Source organism: Manis javanica, chromosome 2 (genome assembly GCF_040802235.1).
Source record: "Manis javanica isolate MJ-LG chromosome 2, MJ_LKY, whole genome shotgun sequence".
Lineage (NCBI taxonomy): Eukaryota > Metazoa > Chordata > Mammalia > Pholidota > Manidae > Manis > Manis javanica.
This window is the reverse complement of record NC_133157.1, coordinates 88,963,954-88,982,562: the sequence shown is the minus strand read 5'-3', so window position 1 is coordinate 88,982,562 and position 18,609 is coordinate 88,963,954. Positions and strand designations below refer to the sequence as shown.

Here is an 18,609-nt window from a genome sequence, read left to right as displayed (position 1 = left end):
TCACAACCCTTCTGATATCACGTGTGTGGGTTTTCCACACCAAGCATTTCTCCAGTTTTCCATAGATGCCCACTGGATATCCTACAATTTAATTCAGTTCTTACAGTAACCACCCAAAGTGAATGTCAGCTCCTTGGGCTAAGGGTTTGATCCCTTAAGACAGCTGCCACTTCAGATGCCAGTCATAAACAGTGGGTGCCCAGGTTACCCACACTTTTGTCCAAGTTGGATACAAATTGGGGGTACTGTGACCCCCTCCTCAAGTTTAGTAATTTTCTATAACAGCTCGCAGAACTCAGGGAAACATTTACATTTACTGATTTATTATAAAGGATATTGTAATGAATATAGATGAACAGCCAGATAAGACATACATAAGGCAAGGTCCAAAAGGTTCCCAAACCCAGGAGCTTCTGTCCATGTGGAGTCGGTTATGTCACTCTCTTGGCATGTAGATGTGTTTACCAACTCAGAAACTCCCTGCACCCCATAGCTCAGAGGTTTTTATGGCAGCCTCATCACGTAGGCATGATATATCGCAAACTCAATCTCTAGGCCCTCTCCTTTCCTCAGAAGATGAGGCACAGGACTGGGAACTCCAAGCTTCTAATCATACCTTGCACTGACCAGCTTTCATCCTTCAACTGACCAGAAGCCCACCAAGAATCAGTTCATTAGAGCAAAAGACACTCATATCACCCAGGAAATGTTAAAGAATTTAGGAGCTCAACGTCAAGAGCCAGGGGCAGAGACCAAATATACATGTCAAAGGGTATCACAGACTTAGGAGGCTTACTTCACCCTCTGAACCTCAGGGTGTTGTACCATAAACCAAGATTTGTACAGTGTGCCCAGCACAGCGCCTGCCACATGACAGCCCAGTAATAAATGCCTGACGCGGCTGGAAGGCACATACGAAACCACTGGAATCTCAAGTATTGGGGGAATTATTGCCTCATAATTCCCTAGATAAGAGAAACTCACTCATTTGATTGTTCTGTAACAAATTTTCTTTAAACTTTTGGATACAATGTCCAAAAAAGTCTTTGAGGATTCTTATTTCTCTGTTTCATAACTTACTACAAGTAACCAAGGAAGCAAGGTACTGGCATAAGCATAGACATATAGTTTAATGAAATTAAATTGAGAGTCCAGAAATAAACCATTACATTTAAGGGCAATTGGATACCAAGACAACTCAGCGGGGGCAAGAATATTCTCTTCCACAAATGATGTTGGGACAACTGGATGCCCACATACTAAAGAAGGAAGTTGGACTCCAACTTCAAACCACACACAAAAATTAACTCAAAATGGATGGATCATGGACATAAATGTTAACAACTAAAGCTATAAAACTCTTTGAACTAAGTACAGGAGTACTTTGTTACTTCATAGAGTACAAAGTACTTCATGACTTTGGGTTAGACAACAGTATTAGGTATGACACGAAAAGCACAAGTAACAAAAGAAAACCTACAAAAATTGTACCTCATCCAATTAAAACTTGTGCTGCAAACAAGGCCATCAAGAAAGTGAAAAGACAACTTGCAAAGTGGGATAGGATAATATAGCTGACACATATATGACTTGTATCCAAAACATATAAAGAATTCTTGCAACTCAACAATAAAAAGACAAACAATCCAATTTAAAAGTTAGCAAAGAATTTAAGAATATATGCTCCAAAGAAGGTATACAAACAGCCAATAAGCACATGAAAAGATTCTCAACATCATCAGTCATTAGAGAAATGCAAATCAAAGCCACAATGAAATATTACTTCATACCCATTAGGATGGCTCTAATCAGAAAGACAGACAATAACAAGTGTTAGCAAGGATGTGGAAAAGTTGGAACCTGCCTATATTGCTCAAAAGAACATGAAATGGTGCAGCCACTTGGAAAATGATTTGGCAGTTCTTCAAAATGTTAAATATAGGGTTGCCATACACGCCAGCAATTCTACTCCTACATACCTATCCAAGAGAAATGAACACACACACCCACACAAAAACTTGAAAGCAAGTGTTCATATTACTCATAATAGCCCCAAAGTAGAAACAATCCAAATCTCTATCACTGAATGAATAGATAAATAAAAGGTGATAAATCCATTCAATGGGGTTTTATTTGGCAATAAAAAGGAATGAGGAACAGATAAGTGCAATGCCTGGATAAGTTTTGAGCGCATTACACTAAGTGAAAGAAGCCAGTCACAAAAGACTATGTATGTTGTTGGTTCCATTTATATGAAATGTCTAGAAGAGGCATATCTACAGAGACAGAAACTAGATTAGTGGTTGCCTAGGACTTGGGGTAGGAGAGCAGGAAATGTCTGCTAATGGAAAGGATGTTGGGGGTCTTTAGGGGGCCAAAAATGTTGTTAAGATTAGATCGTGGGGCTGGTGGCACAAGGAGGTGAATATATCAAAACACGATGAATTGTACCGTTTAAATGGGTGAATTGTAAGGGGTATTAACTATAGCTCAATAAAATTGTTAAAAATGAAATAAAACAATAAAACAAGGTTAAACTTCAAGGAGCAAATTCTTGAGAGTGTGTGGCCCTACCCTGCTCTCCTAGACAGTCTCTGCGCAGCTCCCCCCTCCCGGCCCCTTTGCTGCCTCTTCTGAGAAGACGGCGCAGGCGCGGAAGGCACTTCCTGCCCCAGGCCCTGCTTTGCTTGGAGAGGTTCTCTTTTTCTCTTGCTCTCTTAATCTGGTTTCTCTTCTGCCGTGTTCTGACGGCCGCTGAGTCTGGAGCCGTGAGTGGGTTCCTCTGCTCCAGTGTGTGATTTCTGACCATGGAGTCTAACAGCAGCCTTGTTAGAAATGTTCAGGAAATGAGCTAAAACCAGCCGTGAGGATGAGGATGAGAAGGGCGTCACCTCTGACTGAAAGACAAAATGCGTAGACTTAAGAACATGGACTTGGGTGCCCTGGATTGGGTGCCTCAAAAGGCGTTTTTGGATTCCTACTCACTTTTGGATAATTAATTTTATTCCTAAGTGAATCGTGGGTGAGTGAATCACTTCCTGTTTGCGTACAAAGTACTGGTTAGCGGCCAGATCTTTGAGGTTCTAGAATTGCTCCTAAGTTGGTATTTTCTCCTGTTCTCAGGACACCACTTCTGGGCCCTTCCAACACTTTTCCATCTGATCCCTTTGCTGCCCTTGATTAACTGTCAGCAGGTTCCAGCTAGTTTTTCAAGGGGTAGCTTATTGATTATTTCATATACTCACTTGTTTTTTCGATTTTAAAATTACGAAGCACTAGAAAATCACTGGGAGCTAGGAATAAAACATCAGTATGTTAACCATGATTTTTAACCTTCATTCTGCAGCTTTCTAGATTTAAAATGTTTTTGATGAGCATTGTTTTTTATGTAATAGAAAAGTTAGAAGAACAGTGTGACAGTCACAGCTCCCAGGGTCTACTTAATTTTCTTTCCAGTATTGTGTAAACGCATGGCGTTTGCTTCTGGATCGCTCCCCTACCAGTTCCAGATCTTCATTGGCTCCAGACCACTAGGGAGCATTAGGAAGCGTTGTGGGACAAGCCATGAGCAGGCAAGCCACCAGGAAGACCAAGAAGCTGGCAAGCGCCCATGCGGGCCCCTAGTCTGCAAAGGTCTGTGTGCCTGCCCAGACACAGACGTGCACGGACTGAACGTGGGCCGACAGTTCTGAAAAGATGTTGATTAGATGTGCACATGCTGATGTGTTTGAGGGCAAAGGAGAAAATACATGTGAAGGGTTCTAGATACTCGATGCCTTTAGCAAGGGAACACATGGAGCCTCTGCCCAGATGCATATTGTAGCTGTCCTGACAGAGGCTGAGAAGTGCTCTCAGACGGGAACTGGGCCGTGGGCTGGAGACTAGAGGGAAAGGGAAGGAAAGCACCTTTTGTTCTGCTCCTGGGGAATGAACACCCATACCGGGCTGAAGAGTGTCCCCCCAGAATGGGTGTCCACCAGAGCTGTGAATGTGACCTGATTTGGAAGCAGATGTGATCAGATAAGCTGAGGCTGTGCTGGATTTGTGTGGGCCCTAAATCCCTACGTGCATCCTTATGTGAAGAGGCAGGTTTGGACACAGAGACACACAGGAAGTGCTGAGGGCTACTGACAACATGACAAGCTGGAGGCCAGAAGATCCTTTCCCAAAGCTCAGAGGGAGCCAGGCCAGCCTGCCGCACCCTAATCTCTGACTCCTGGCCTGCATAGCCTGGAGAAGTTCTGCTGTCAGAGGCCATCCCGCAGGCGGGCTTTGTTCCAGCCGCTGCCCCTGCCACCAGGATCCCCAGCCTACCTCCGGGTTTCCACAGCAGACCCCGGGGCGTGGGATCAGACCCCCAGCAGGGTGGCCTCAGCCCGGCAGTGGCCAGGACAGTCAGGGCACTTCGGTCTTGGGGCATCCCTCCTTACAGATGAAAACTGAAGTTCAATCAGCTGAGCCCTCATCAGGAGCTTCTGGGGAGAAGAGCAGGAGTTCAGTGCCAAGAGGGATGAGAGCTGCCCCTTAGAACACCGGGGGCCACGTGCTTGCCCACAACTGGACACAGCAAGTGGTCGCTATATCTCAGAAGCCCTCAGTGCAGCTAAGAGGCCAGTACATGTGCGTCATCAGTTATTCGAGAAGTGATGGGGCATTTATTAAGTGTCAGGCATTTTGCTAGATGTTTGGGTCACCCAGATGAATTGTCTCGGCTTCTGCTTTGGAGATGCTCATGGATTAACATGCCTAGCAATTGCAGGTACTACCCCAGTTACTAGGATCAAACCACATAGGTAGATATTGATGCTGGTCAGCATATATTCCCAGCTGTCCACTTTGGAGCACATGGTCGGATGTACTTCCTGATCCCTCTGGGCATGGTCATGGAGCTGCCAGCACAGGGACAGGTCTGCCTTGAGGCCAGAGCCTACCACCTCCAAAGTGCCATCCTCCTCGGCCTATTCCTGCTCCATGGCGATGGCAGCGTTTGCAACAGCAGCTGTTCCATCCACCTGGGTGACTGAGTGACTGTCACATGAACAAAGTCCCCTGTTAGCCCATGGTGGACACACAGCATGAGCAAGGCAAGAAGTGTGCTGTGTGGGGACACACGGGGTCATGTGTCACCATAGCATGGCCAGCACATCTTGACCGGTCCAACAGATAAGCTCCAGGATCTGCTGCCTAGGGGCTCATGGTTCCATGGAGGAAGTGCACACGTAAATGACGGGAGTCTGTAGTTACTGGCCCTGAAGTCCACTGGGGAGAATGAGCACTGCAGGATCCATCAGGAGAGTTCTAGAAGAAGGTCCCACACACTCAACCCAAGGAGGCAAACACAGGAACCACCACCTAAAGTAGAGGGTGATGGATGCCAGAACAGAGGGACCAACACAGATGGGGCCTAAGACTGACCGAGGCTGGGAGACGGCTCCTGGGCACCAGCGTCTGAACTGGGTCCCTGTGAGCAAGCCAAGCAAGCAATGGGGGGAGCCCCTCACACTGCATCCTTGAACTGAAACATCCCCACGGTCTAGCACACATCCCACACCCCAGAAAGTGCCCTCCCCGGGGCAGCTGCTAAATATATGTATCTGGAAAAGGCAGGTTCCAGAGAAGCGAGACGTGTGTGGAAGTTCAGGGCCAAGAAAGGGGGTGAGTGTCCAGGGGCAGAATGCACGTCCCCTGAAGACCTCTCGAGCTCAGGCAGGTCATCAGTGTGCTCAGCGCCCAGCCCGGAGGCTGGAGCAGGCTCCTCCTCGACCCCTCACTCCTGCACCCCCACCCCGTCAGTCTAGAGAAACAGAGCCACTAGGAGGTAAATAGATACACAAAGTCACACAGGCATTCCGAGAGTCACACCAAGGAACTGGCTCACGTGCTTGTGGGGGCGGACAAGTCCAAACCTAGCGGGCAGGCGGGCAGCCCCAGGCGAGTATGGGCAGTGTGGGCACTGCAGCCTCAGATGGGATTTCTCCTTCTTGGTGAAACCTCAGTGTTTTTGCTCTTAAGGCCTCTGTGGATTGGGTGAGTCCCGCCCTTGTCACTTTACTCAAAGGTAGATGATCCTTAATGGTGCCCACATCCAGCACCACCCCAGCCTCCCTGAGGTTGGTGTCCAGGTGAAGAGCTGGGCACCGGAGCCCACGCCCATCACACTCTCTAAGCCACCTCTCCCGCGTCCTCCCTTCCCTTCGGAGCCCACCCCCTGCCCTCGCTGTCCCTGTCCTCACTAACTAACGCCCCTGCCCCACCTGTGGACCGACTCTGCCCTCCCCCACCCTTGCCCCTCCCCACCAGCCACACATGGGCCACAGGGGTGCCGGTGGAGTCAGCCGCCCTGTCCACATCACCTGCTCTGGCTCTGTGCCGACAAGAGGGAGGGAGATGGCGCCATCGGCCCACCTGCCTGCTGCTGGGCCCCTACCACTTACCAGCACACACGTGTCAGCCTTGGAGCAATGCTGCAGGTCCCAGAACCTCAAGCCCCATCGTGTACACAAGCCTCACCTCTCACATGTCAAAAGCAACAGTAAACACAGGCCCAAATGCAATGACTTCATTCTTGAGCCTCATAAATCCCAACAGGAAATCCTTGGGATATGGCTGAACATAGGCCACTATGAAATGGTATCCATGCAAAACGATTATCTTTGGAAAACCAGTTGCTTTTCAGACCCTCAGATATTTGGAGGTCTAGGACACCAGTCAGTAGTTAAGTTAGTCTTTCATTTTACAGGAACCTAAATATCCAGCGTTAATATACAGAGTTGCACACCACCACATTCATGTCTGTAATCTATCAGCTCATCCCTCCATCCCTCCATCACGATCCCTCCATCACCCAGCTGCCAGCTCTCTAGCTGCAAACATCTCCTTCTGCTCCCATGCTGACCTGCTAGCCCACCAATACAAATAAGATCTCAATATTCTATTTGGCTGACATACCAGATAAATATTGTCTGGAATTGTCTTCCACTCAGCAACACAAATAAACCCTCGACATTGCCCCAAGCCTGGGGGCCGGTCTCCACCAGGCAACGCGGAAGAGGCAGAGGCATCCGACAGCCTTCTGCCTTCCTCCCCAGTCCAGGCATGTTCTGCCCAATGCAGAGCAGGACTGGGCCCTGAGTCACTTCGAGAAGATGCTGATGCTCCTCTCCCAGCTCCAGGAGCTCTGGCAGTGCATAACCACCGCCACGGCAGCCCTAGTCTTCACAAGAGCCAGGAATGCAGAGCTTTGGGAATCCTCTGTCCACAGACCCTAGCCGCGTGTGAACAGTGCTGCCTTCCTGCAGCGCCCGTGGCAGACTGAGCACATGCTGGGCACTGTGGGCGTAATTTGCCATCCAGCTGTTTCTGGGCTACTGGAATTAAGGTCTAAATGCCCCAAAGCATTTCTGAGAAGTAAATGCTTCGGAGGTAAATATGAGGGGCACCCTTGCCCAGTGTAGGAGTGTGACTGGAGATTGGCATTCAGGGAGAGAACAGTGCGGGCAAAGGTCTGGTAGAAACAGCAGCAGCCTGCTTCCAGGCCTGAGGGAGGGGTGGGGCATGGAGGCCCAGGGCAGGGCCTTGGCACTGGGCCAGGGAGGGCTGAGGCAGGACCACATACTCTAAGCCTCAGAACATTTGCAGTCCTTCGAGCTGCAGGCTGAGGTTTGAATTTTATTTTACCCCCAACACTCTATTGTCATAAATGTTCAGATACACAGAGAAGTTGAAAATAGTACAGTAAATACCCAGAGACTATGTGAATGTAGATTCGACAACAGCCCACATTTCTCTGTACCTGTTTTTGAGGGCACTTGGAAGGCTCTCCTGTTTGTATCCTGAGTTGCCTGGAAGGAAGCACAGACATCACAAGCACTCTGGTGCTCCCCTGAAGCATTAGGACCCTTCCCACGGCATGTCACACCTAACAAGATGGACAAGGATTCCCTGCTGACGTTCAGGAGCCTGGCCATGTTCGCAGGACTGGAATGTCCCCAGGATGTCCACAGAACTGAGGGGGCCTCCAGGGGGCCATCCGAGTTCACCTGTCGCACCTGGAGGTCGGGTCTCCACGGTCCCTCCTAATCTCGAGCCACGCCAGTCTCCTCCTGACCTCCTGAAGAGTCCGGGTCTTTGGGAGACAGCATCATATTCTGTCCCACACTCCGGACTGTCTGACTGTTGTCTTGTGGCCACTTGGTTTATTTCTTTATTCCCTGTATTTCTGATAAACTGAAAGGTAATCTGGAGCCTTCAAGCGAGTCAGATTGAACATTTGTTGAGACCATGCCATGGCCTCTGTGTCACTTCACTCCAGGGACACACAGCATTGGGGCCACGCTCGGTGATGCTAACTTAATCAAGTGGATGAGGTGGAGCCCCAAGGCCCCTGTACCATGCAGGAAGCTAGCCCTGCACGTCCCCACAGCAGGGGTTGTGCTGCTGCACCGTGAGTGGCATCTGATCCATGGCACTGACTCGTTAGCCTGCACACCCACTGAGGACCCCATCAGACTCGTGCTGAGGACAAATGGTCTACACTATGGCAGGGGATGGGATGGAGGGAGGTGACTGTGTGGCAGCCCCGGGGTCTCCCACCAGAGATGCAGGGTTGGTCCCAAGCAGGTGGCGCTGGGTGGAGAGATCAGGCTGTGTCTCTGAGGGACACCAAGGAGGCAGATGTGATGGGGTCTGGTGAGGAGTTAATGGAGCCGGAGTCTAGACGTGGCTGTGGGCAATTTGGTGGATGGTGCTGACCTCTCTGTGAGATGGAGATGCAGGAGGGGAAGCAGGACAGCCAGAAAGAGGGGGCACTCGGTGCCACCCTGCAGAGCACCTGCTGGCAGGAGGGAGCCGGGGGGTGTCTGCCTCAACCCACTGCCAGGGAAGCAGGCCCACAGCATAGCTGCAAAGGGCAGGGAGGCCCAGGAAGGCCCTGGAAGCCAGGTGAAAGGGGAGAGGGGGTGCCATGGCCCTGCTCACTTCAGGAACAAGGAGGAGGGCACCCATGAGAGAAAACGGCACAAGAGGAAGGGATTGAAAGGGCATCTCTAAATGCAAAAATCTTGAGTCCATGGCCTTTCAAAACAGGTATTTTGATACAGTATGACAAGTACAATGATGGAGAATGCAGAAAAATTTTAAGACAAAACACTTAACATCAGCGGTCTGTTTTTCCCATTTATTCTACTTCATCTTTCCTTCCAGACGTATTGAGATATAATTGACAGACGTTACTGCATGAGTTCACGCATAGATGATGCCCTCACTGACAAACACTGTAAAGATCACCACAGTAAGCTTGGTCAGCATCCACCAGCCCATACAGATACAACGAAAGAAAGGAAAAAAATGAGAACTCTTAGGCAGTCTCCTAGCCCCTGCCTGTCCTGTGTCTTATGCAGCAGTTTGGTAGTAGTCACCTTACTGTACATCACATCTTGGTACTTACTGATATTATAATGGGAAGTCTGTGCCTTCTGACCACCTCCCTCCAGTTTCCCTCCCCGCCCATACACACCTGTAACCAGAAGTCTGATCTCTTTTTCTATGAGTTACTTTTTCTTTTCAGATTCCACACATAAGTAAGGTCATATGGTCTTTGTTTTTCTGTCTGGATTATTTCACTTAGCGTTATGCCCACAAGGTCCACCGTGTTGTAGCAAATGGCAGATTTGCTCTTCTGTGGCTGGGTCATAGTGCATCATATGCACATCAGACATGCAGCAGGACACAGGTCGTTTCCATGTCTTGGCTGTTGTAAACAGCACTGCAGTGAACATGGGGGAGCAAATATCTTTTCAAGGTAGTGTTCTCATTTCCTTTGGATAAATACCCAGAAGTGGAATTGCTGGATCACATGGAATTTCTGTTTTTGATCATTGGACGATCCTCCACACTGTTTTGTGTTGTGGCTGCACCGATTTATAATTCCACCAACAGGGTGTAAGTGTTCCCTTTTCTTCACATCCTCACAGGATTTGTTATCTCTGGTCTTCTTGATGACAGTCATTCTAATAGGTGTGAGGTGGTATCTCACTGTAGTTTTAATCTGCATTTCTCCAGTGATTAGTGATGCTGAACATCTTTTCATGTGCCTGTTGGCCATCTAGATATCTTGTTTGGAAAAATATCCATTTAGGTCCTCTGCCCACTTTTTTTAAATGTCCATCAGAGCCCCAAAATTAATTTCATGGCCCATTAATAGATCCTCATCCACGTTTTGGAAACCACCCCTGTAACAGGTCCCCCAGACGATCAGGAAAGATCTCCCATGATACCCACCCTAAGGTCTCCCATGAGCAGCATCCTCCCGCATAGGTAGATCTGCAGAAATAGGTGAGTCCTCCAGCTGGTCAGCTGAGCACAGGAGAGAAGATGCAGGTGAGAGGTGTAAAAGGACATGCCTACAGGGGAAGGGTGGCCAGACAGGATGTGTGTCCAGGCCGACTCTGCAGGCTAGGGACCCATCTGTGCTCTTGCTCCAGCCGAGATCACCAGTGTCCCCTAAGTGTGCCCGGCCCTTCCCCCAGTCACCTGGAGAGCCTGTCCTCATGCCGCATCCGGGACAGCAGGGAACCTCCTGCCCACCAGAGCCTGAGTCCCTCCCCACCTCGGTGGGCTCCCAGCAGGAGGGCAGCCTTTTTGCTCAAACCTCCTTCCATAAAAAACAAAAACACAAACAGGAGCTTGTGTACTCCTTGATCCCGGGCAAAGGGGCTTCTACCACATACTTCACAGCTGCCATGAAGGTGCAACTGTCTCCCTTATGGAACAAAGAAGATTCGTCTGACTTTCTGGGGTTTTCTTAAAAGTTCGACATTGATCTATAAGAAAGTTCTGGGGAAATTTAAGAGTAGGATCAAACTTAGATGCTGGCTTAGATGTATACCACACACACACTCTACATGGAAATGAGAGCAAGAATTTGGGAGGCACTTCAGAACTTCAGAAACTCTTCTGCCAGGCACAGATTGCTCAGCAAGCAAGAGATGAATCATTAAGGATCAGAAATGATCACTGAGATCTTCAGTTACGCTTTCCTGCCTTCTTTGAAGGTAAATGTTTTCTAAACAGTTTACATGTGAATGCACTCAGGGGCCTCCCAGGATATGCTAGTCAAATACCTGGCTTCTGTTTCCCATTCTTTCTCCCCGCTTGGGTTCTTTCAGGAAGGAACATTAGATCCAACTAAGGGGGACTAGGGAGGACTTCCTGGAGGAAGGAGACTTTAGGTTGGAATTTCAAGAATCATCTTCAAGTGCAGCAAGTGTTTCAGGCTTGGGGTAAACATGGGAAGGCAGGAGGCCTCATGGCTCCTTAGGGAAGGCTGGAGAGCCCAGGGCCGAGCAGGGTGCATGGAGGTGGGAAGATGGCAAAGCTGGGATACAGCAGGGCTGGAGCACTGACCTCAGCTGAAGCCGCAATGTGCCTGCAGTTGGGCAGCCAGGGGTTTATCCTAAAGGGAGCAACATGATCCAGTGTCTTATACATAGGAACACGAGATGGCACCATGGAAGGGGACCAGCTGGAGGCTTGTGAAACACTGAGGGGCCTCCCCTCCCCCACATGCCTGCAGACCCCAAGCCCTCTCAAAGCTACCCCGTGGGCACCCTTTATCAATGCAACAGCCCTGTCACCTTGTCACAGAGGTGAACTGGGGAAGGAAGGACACCAAGCAAGGGCCATCTAGACCCAACATCTGAGTGGCCCCAATGGCACTACCTCTGAGAGTAACTGTCATATAGTGTTTCTGTTTCCTGTATCCATGCACAGAAACAAGGAGAGGAAGAGGGTAGAGAAGAATACGTCCTCACCATGAAATCCTGTGACCTGGGGTTCATTCGTGAGTCTTGGTGGTATAGCACTTAGAGGGCATAACCAAGACCTTGATTTTCACTCTTTTGCTTTCACTCAATTATAACTCATGGCAAGTTCTATACACTGAAGTTCTCTAGAATCTTCATTTCAGAAGGTAAATTATGTTCCTTGCTTTAAATAATAGGACTGGTTACTCCAATGTTTCCTTAAAACCTGTGTCCAAGGGGGAACCTTGTATCTCCCCCCTCCCATGGGAGTTCATCTCCAGAGATGCCCAGGGACCTGCCCCCAGCTGTCCTCTGCAGGGTGCCCCATCATGTGGGGGCTGACCCCATGACCGACTTACAAGGCCATGCTGTGCCTGTCCCAAGCTTAAGCCATAGAGGCTCTGGCAGTGACTGCTACTGTGCTCTTGGGAGTCCTGGGTGACTGCGTAAAAAATGAGTCGGTAAATTATGGCCCACAGCCAAATCTAGCCCCCGTGCCTGTTTTTATAAATAAAGTTTTATTGCAACACAGCTATACCCATTCATTTATGTCCTGTCTGTGGTTGCTCCTGCATTACAACAGTATAGTCCAGTACTTGTGACAGAGACACAAAGCCTGAAATAACTCCTACCCAGCCCTTTACAGAAAGGTATGCCAGATCCTGATCTAAGAAGCCCACCTACCCACTGGAATGACCAGCCTTAGAGGGTCTGGAGGGGCGCTGAGGCCACAGGAGAAAGGGACGCCCTGTTGTGCCAAGTCCCAGTGACAGTACCAGAGCACTGGTCATTTACCTTCAGCACGGAGGTCCTGAGTGAGGTGGGCAAGCACCCGGCCGAGCCCTGGCAAGCTGCCAAGCTGTGTGGGAGAACGGCAGCTTCAATTCACTGCATTTGGGGTGGTTTATTACACAGCAACGGGGATCTGCGCCTCATCACCTCCCAGAATGACTGGACTGTGGCTGGTGGAACCAGAGACCAAGGACCACCGAAGAGCAGACATGAAACCATGGCCGTGTAAGCTTCTGAGCTGCCCAGTGGCAAAAGGCAACCAACTGCAGAGCTGTTGGGAGAAATTCTGTGACTCATCACAAAACCAGCACAAAACCACGGCTTCTGCTTCCCTCACCTCGGACGTCACCACGACTCCCTGCAACAGTTTGACCACATTTTATTGTGGGTTATGCCTTTTAAGTGAATCTTATCACTATAAATGCAGTGAGTGCCTTCTCCCTCTAACATAGAATGCCCACTTACAGGCTCCTCGCAGAGATCTAGAACTGCCTTTTTAAAGAAAAAAGCAGGTCATTTAAAAGCATCTTGAGCTTTAAAGAAACAGGAATGCTATGAATGCAGCCACAGTTTCATGGTTTGCTCAGCGTAAGTCCCTCAGTTCTGTTGGTTTTTTAGGAAAGTGAGCCTATTCTCTTTGTCACATTCCCTCAGCCAAATCTGCAGACCCTGCTGCTCCTTGCTGTAGAAGCTGCTACTTATGGAAGTCAGCAGGGCAGCGGAGAATGGTGTGGGAAATGCCATAGTCCATGGGGCTGCCTACCAGGCACTCAGGTCCCTGCCCCAGACTCGGGGCTGGGGTGATAGTCACAAAGGCCCCAAAGACGCCTGCACCCTAAGGCTGGAACCTGTCATTGTGTTGCATTGCATGGCCAAAAGGACTCCACAGGTGTGACTAAGGTTACAAACTCAGAGGGTGTCCTGGACTATCCAGGTGGGCCCCCATTAATCCCATGCGCCCTGAAGGTCAAGCATGCCTTCTGGCTGGAAGCAAGAAGAGGTATGGCAGGAGGTGGCTCCAGAAAGATGGGAAGTGTAGGGTCGATTGGTTCAAAGATGCAGGTGCCATGGAAAGAGGCAGGCTCCAGCTGATATGACAGCCAGCAAGGGTCAGGGAGAGCCTGGGCTGGGCCAGCTATGGGCTGCAGGCATGCTGCCCCAGCAAGGCTTGGTGAGCTCTTCTGCTGGGAGGGAGGTCCACCCACCCCTTCATGTCGATAACATTTCATCTCCTTCCCAGGAAATCCAACACTTCTGTGTGACAGCAGGCACCAGTGTTTCTGGTATCCATGAAGCCGCCTCTAAGGAATGAGCTCGTTCTGTTAGAGAGAAAACATTCCAGCCATCCCACCCCAGAAGCACTGCCTGCCAGGTTCACCTGCTCACAAGGTGCTCTCTACTCAGGAAGTTTCCATGTTACAGAGATTTTGTCAGCAGGGAGTTGCCCTTTTCCAAGGTCCAGGGGTTCTTTTATGGGAGCAATCAAGAGGGATGCTAGGATGAGCCCAGTCCCTGTGAACTTCTGCAAGCACACCAGGTGGGTCGGCACGCTCCAGGCTTCTGGGCCTGCCACCTCCTCCTCTCCCACGGCTGCCCGTGCACCACAGCCACCCCTTCCAGCCCTCACTCTGCAGCCCCAGGACCCGGGCAGAGCAGACAAGGGGGCCAGGGAGGCAGGCTGGGAGAACACTGCTTCCTGCACAGGGGAGGTGCCTGCTTCCACAGCCCGCACTCTGCCCCCCAAACCTGCACACAGAGCATGCTGGCAGCTCTCTCCTGTGCTATGTGTACAAACACTTCCTAGGCTGCACCCAGGCCTGCACTGAGCTCCTAGCTATGTGTGCATATTTCTAATCCTTACAGTGGCTAAGCAAGGGGTTGCTGAGTCCCCTCAGAGGAAACTGAGGCAGGAGGGGAAGTGGGGGATGGAGGGAGCCATGTACATTCTCTGCTGGAAGGCATGCATTTGACCAATGCAGTTAACATTGGATTTTGCTGTTTTTAAAAACTCTATTGTTTTACCTAACAGTACATGCTCATGAAAAAAATTAATGAGTGCGACAAAGTACTGACAGGAAAGAACAATTCATCACCTAAAATCAGAGCACCTCAAAATGCATCCATCTTTGTCTTAAACCAAGGGCTCAGATTCACTCTAATGCTATTTGTCTCAAACTATCTGAGCCCTGCTGACTCCTGTGTCCTGGCTCCGAGGTACCAGGGGCTCCAGCCCTGGGGCCAGAGGGGCAGGGGACTGAGGGCTGTGGCCTGAGGGCTGCCCTCCAGAGCCGAGGGCATCCCCTGTGGGGACCTTTGACTCCCAGGGTTTGCTCTGGGATGCATTTTGAGTTCTTCCCCTTGGTGGCTGCCAAGGGTCTGTTTAGCAGAGGCCCTACAGGACTGCATGCCTGCCAGCAAATCTCGGCTGTCTGTCATCCCCAGTGTCAGGCCTGGGGGACCCTGGGCAGCCCCAGCTCCCATTCTCCCAGCCGCCCTGCCCTTCCCCCTGTGGGCATTGGGAAGGGTGCAGCAGCCCAGGAAAGTGGTGGGGAGAGGTGTCAGCAGGACCCAGGAGCGATGGGGAGCCTGAATACCAGAGGGCTTCCCACTGGCCAAGGCCGAGGGTGAGTGACTAAGTCCCATCTGAATAGGAGCTAGGAGAGAACAGAGGTGGGGCCAGGCCTGCCCGGCTTGGGGGCCACAGCCAGACGGGCCTTGGACAACTCTAGTTACATGGGGTTGCCACCCCCCATGTCTGGCAAGGCCCATGATAAGACTGGCTAGGTCTGCAAGGGATCAGGTGGTCCCCGGCCTCAGGGGCTTGCCCGTCACAACCGCCCAAGGCCTGAGGGTGCTGCAGGACCTTGCTAGCAGTAGTGCTCCATCTACAGAGGGCTCATGGGCACATGTCAAATGTGGCCCTGACCACTGGAGCCCCTGGGAGGCCCATGACGTCCCCTCTCCACATTGGGTGGCTCTGCCAGATTCCTCATCCCACCTGCCAGAAGCCACACCAGCAGGGCAAGGAGCCCGGGAGGAATGGATCCTTCACCCTCCCGGGCAGGGGAACAAACAGTGGGTTTTAAGTAGCGTGAGTCTTAAGCAGAGTAAATTCCTCGATGACTCCACAGGTGCCGCATGGCATGGGTTCTTGGCTGTGAAATGCAGAGCAGAACTGGACCAGAACAGATGCAGCCCTCACGCCCCATGGCCCTCACTCTGCGCGGGGACCCTCACTCACCCCACGGCCCTCACTCCATGTGGGGACCCTCACTCACCCCATGGCCCTTACTCCACATGGAGACCCTCACTCACCCCACAGCCCTCACTCCACGTGGAGACCCTCACTCACCCCAGGGCCCTCACTCCGCATGGGGACCCTCATTGCATGTGGGGACCCTCTCCCTCCATGACACTTCAGGCCTCAGGCGCAGTCCTCACCTCAAGAGTGGCATAAAGACCTCCAGCAGGACTGGGCTTCAGGTGTTAAAACCTCCCCAGGTGGTTTGAAGATGCCCTTAAGCTGCAGGACCAGCAGAGAGGTGAGTTCTGCAGGCTGCACCCCTCAGCCTCACTTGGGAAGGTGTTAAGTGCAGATCTGACCCAGGAGCCCGGGGGCACAGAGGGCCTGCTTTTCCAGCCAGCTCAAGGCTCTGCTGGGGCTAGCCTATGGACCATACATTGAGGAGCAGGAAAACAGAGTGACATTTGGTCTTTTGTATTTTCCTGTTTTTCTAACTCTCTACCTTCCACATGATTAACACGTCTGCCTTTAATGATGTACGAAAACTGCACAGGACCAAAACCAGTGTCAGCAAAGCCCCACTGTGTTTTCACGTCACACTTTGGCAGCCCCCTGGGATTGCCCACCACACCCAGGATCAGGGAGACCAGCCTGGTGCAAAAGCACCCCCAGGTTCCCCCCATACCAGCCCCCAGCAGCTGGGAGCCCGCAGCCCACCCCCGTCACTTCCCCTGCCACCAAGAGAGTGGCCAGGTGACCTGCAAGGGCCTCTCCAATGTGACAGGGACTTTTGATCTTAAATTATCTTTTAATCTTTTCCATCACATGGCCACAGGATCCTTGGCCTTTCTGTGACTTCAGGGAAAAGGCGGGCCTCCATAGGTACTTTGCCCCGTGGGCACTCATGCCAGGGGACTTTCCTGACAAGGGTAGGAACAAGAACACTGGAGTCAGAGACCATGCCATAGAATTCTGGAAGGAAATACAAGCCATATTAAGGGTGGGAATCTCTCCTGTAAAGGGCCAGATGTATCCCAGGCTTCAGGAGCCTTGAGCTCTCTCTCCATCAGGACTGGTCAGCTCCAGTATTGAAGCATGGGAAGAGCCACACACAATGTAGAACGAATGGATGTGCCCCTGTCCCAATAAAGCTTTATTCACAAAACCCAGCAGCAGGCTGGACCTGGCACCTGGGCTGCAGATGGCACCAGGATGATGGGAGGCAGCTTGCCTCACCCCTGACATCCTGGGGCCAACCCCCAACCCCAGGGCACTGTAGCCTTGTGCCCCCTGCCCAAGCCCAGGCACCCTGTGCTGTGTGTGACCGGTCTGCCCGGCGAGCTCCTGCTCAGCATAGGTCCTACATTCCCTTCCTCGGGAGGCCGCCCTCACCTGCTGAACGCCATGGACCCCTCACCCTCTCTCGTGGCTGTGGCTCTTTCTTTCATTGCCTTTACTGACCTCTGTTGCTGGTTTGGAGGCAGCTTCCCTATACAGGTGTCATCCTTAGTGTCTCCTACCTGTACCACCCTACCTTCCCAAGGAGGCCCATCCCCGAGGCCTGGAGCACCCCATCTTCTGGAGAAGCCAGAGGCCCAAGAGCAGCCCCAGGGCAGACCCCAGAGGAGGTACTGGCCATGAAAGCAAAAATCACTGCAAGAGCAGGGCACCCCACGCACAGTGCCTGGTGGCCCACAGCGACAGGGGCCCCCCCAAGGGGCCCAGCCAGAGCACCCACTGGCAGGCATCTCCCGAGACCCTCCACTCAGCAGGGTCTCCATCACCCAGGGACCTACTGGCTGGAAGACCAGATGAAGCTCACCTGTGCTTCACTGCGCAGGAGGCCCCGCACTGTGCCACGGCCGGCTGCTCTGACCTCAGCCAGGCCAGTGCTGTGTCCCCATTTCCACACCTACTTTGAGGTCGTGCACCAGTGAACTCGGCTTCTCACTGTCAAACCTCTCTTTATCTCAGCAGAGGGAATAAAAAGTCCACAAAAAATAGCTGCATCATTTCGTGACGTCACCCAGGGAGCTGGAGCTGGGCTGCCCTGCCTGGCTTTCCTTCCACATGGGAACAGACACCACCAGGCAGAAATGTCACCCTCTTCCCAGGGCTTGGAGGGCCCAGCTGCCCCTGGAGGTGGCCAGTGCAGCACCTGGACCACCAGCTCTGCCCTCTTCACTGTGTACATTTCTGCTTCTGCCCTTTGGGCCTTCCTTCTCCTTCTACAGCTGGCCTATGGATCTCAGGTTGCCAGGGGGCAGCCCAGGGCAGGACCACAGCTGGAGTGGCCGGCAGATGGGGAACAGGCACAAGGCCTCATTGCCACCTGCCACCCTCCTCCCATCTCTGCCTGGTGCCTGCAATTATCTGGTATTAAAAATCCAAAAGAGATGTTCTGAGTCCCAGGCAGATGCCACATGCAGTTTCCAGGGGGATGCAAAGGAGGGCTCGAGGCCAGGTTCCTGGCCCAGGGAGGTGGTCCACGGGCCACTGCAGCCACGGAGCCAGGTAAGGGGCCCATGCTGGGGGCTGCCGCTCCCTGGGGCTGATGGAGTCGGAAGAGCAGAAGAAGGAGGAGAGGTGGTGAGTGGACGGCGGGTGCCCTGAGAATGTGACTCCATGATCCAAAAGCCCTCGCCATCCCCCACCAACCAAGGATCTGTGGGGTAGACGGCCATCTGCAGCTCATCCAGGCTGCGGGGTCCCTGAGCTCAGGTGCCGCACAGGGCAAGGCTGCCTTCTCCGTGGGCACAGGGAAGACGCAGC

General features: G+C 51.7%; 1 long non-coding RNA gene across 1 annotated transcript; it reads right to left on the bottom strand.

Annotated features, from left to right (window-relative positions):
* Positions 1 to 288: 288 nt before the first annotated feature.
* On the bottom strand, positions 289 to 17,766 carry LOC118969893 (uncharacterized). The gene is made up of 3 exons (XR_005057715.2): positions 17,660 to 17,766; positions 4,315 to 4,475; positions 289 to 2,897 (listed from the first exon to the last, which is right to left on the bottom strand). It is a non-coding gene; the product is annotated as an uncharacterized lncRNA (long non-coding RNA).
* Between the last annotated feature and the right edge of the window lie 843 nt (positions 17,767 to 18,609).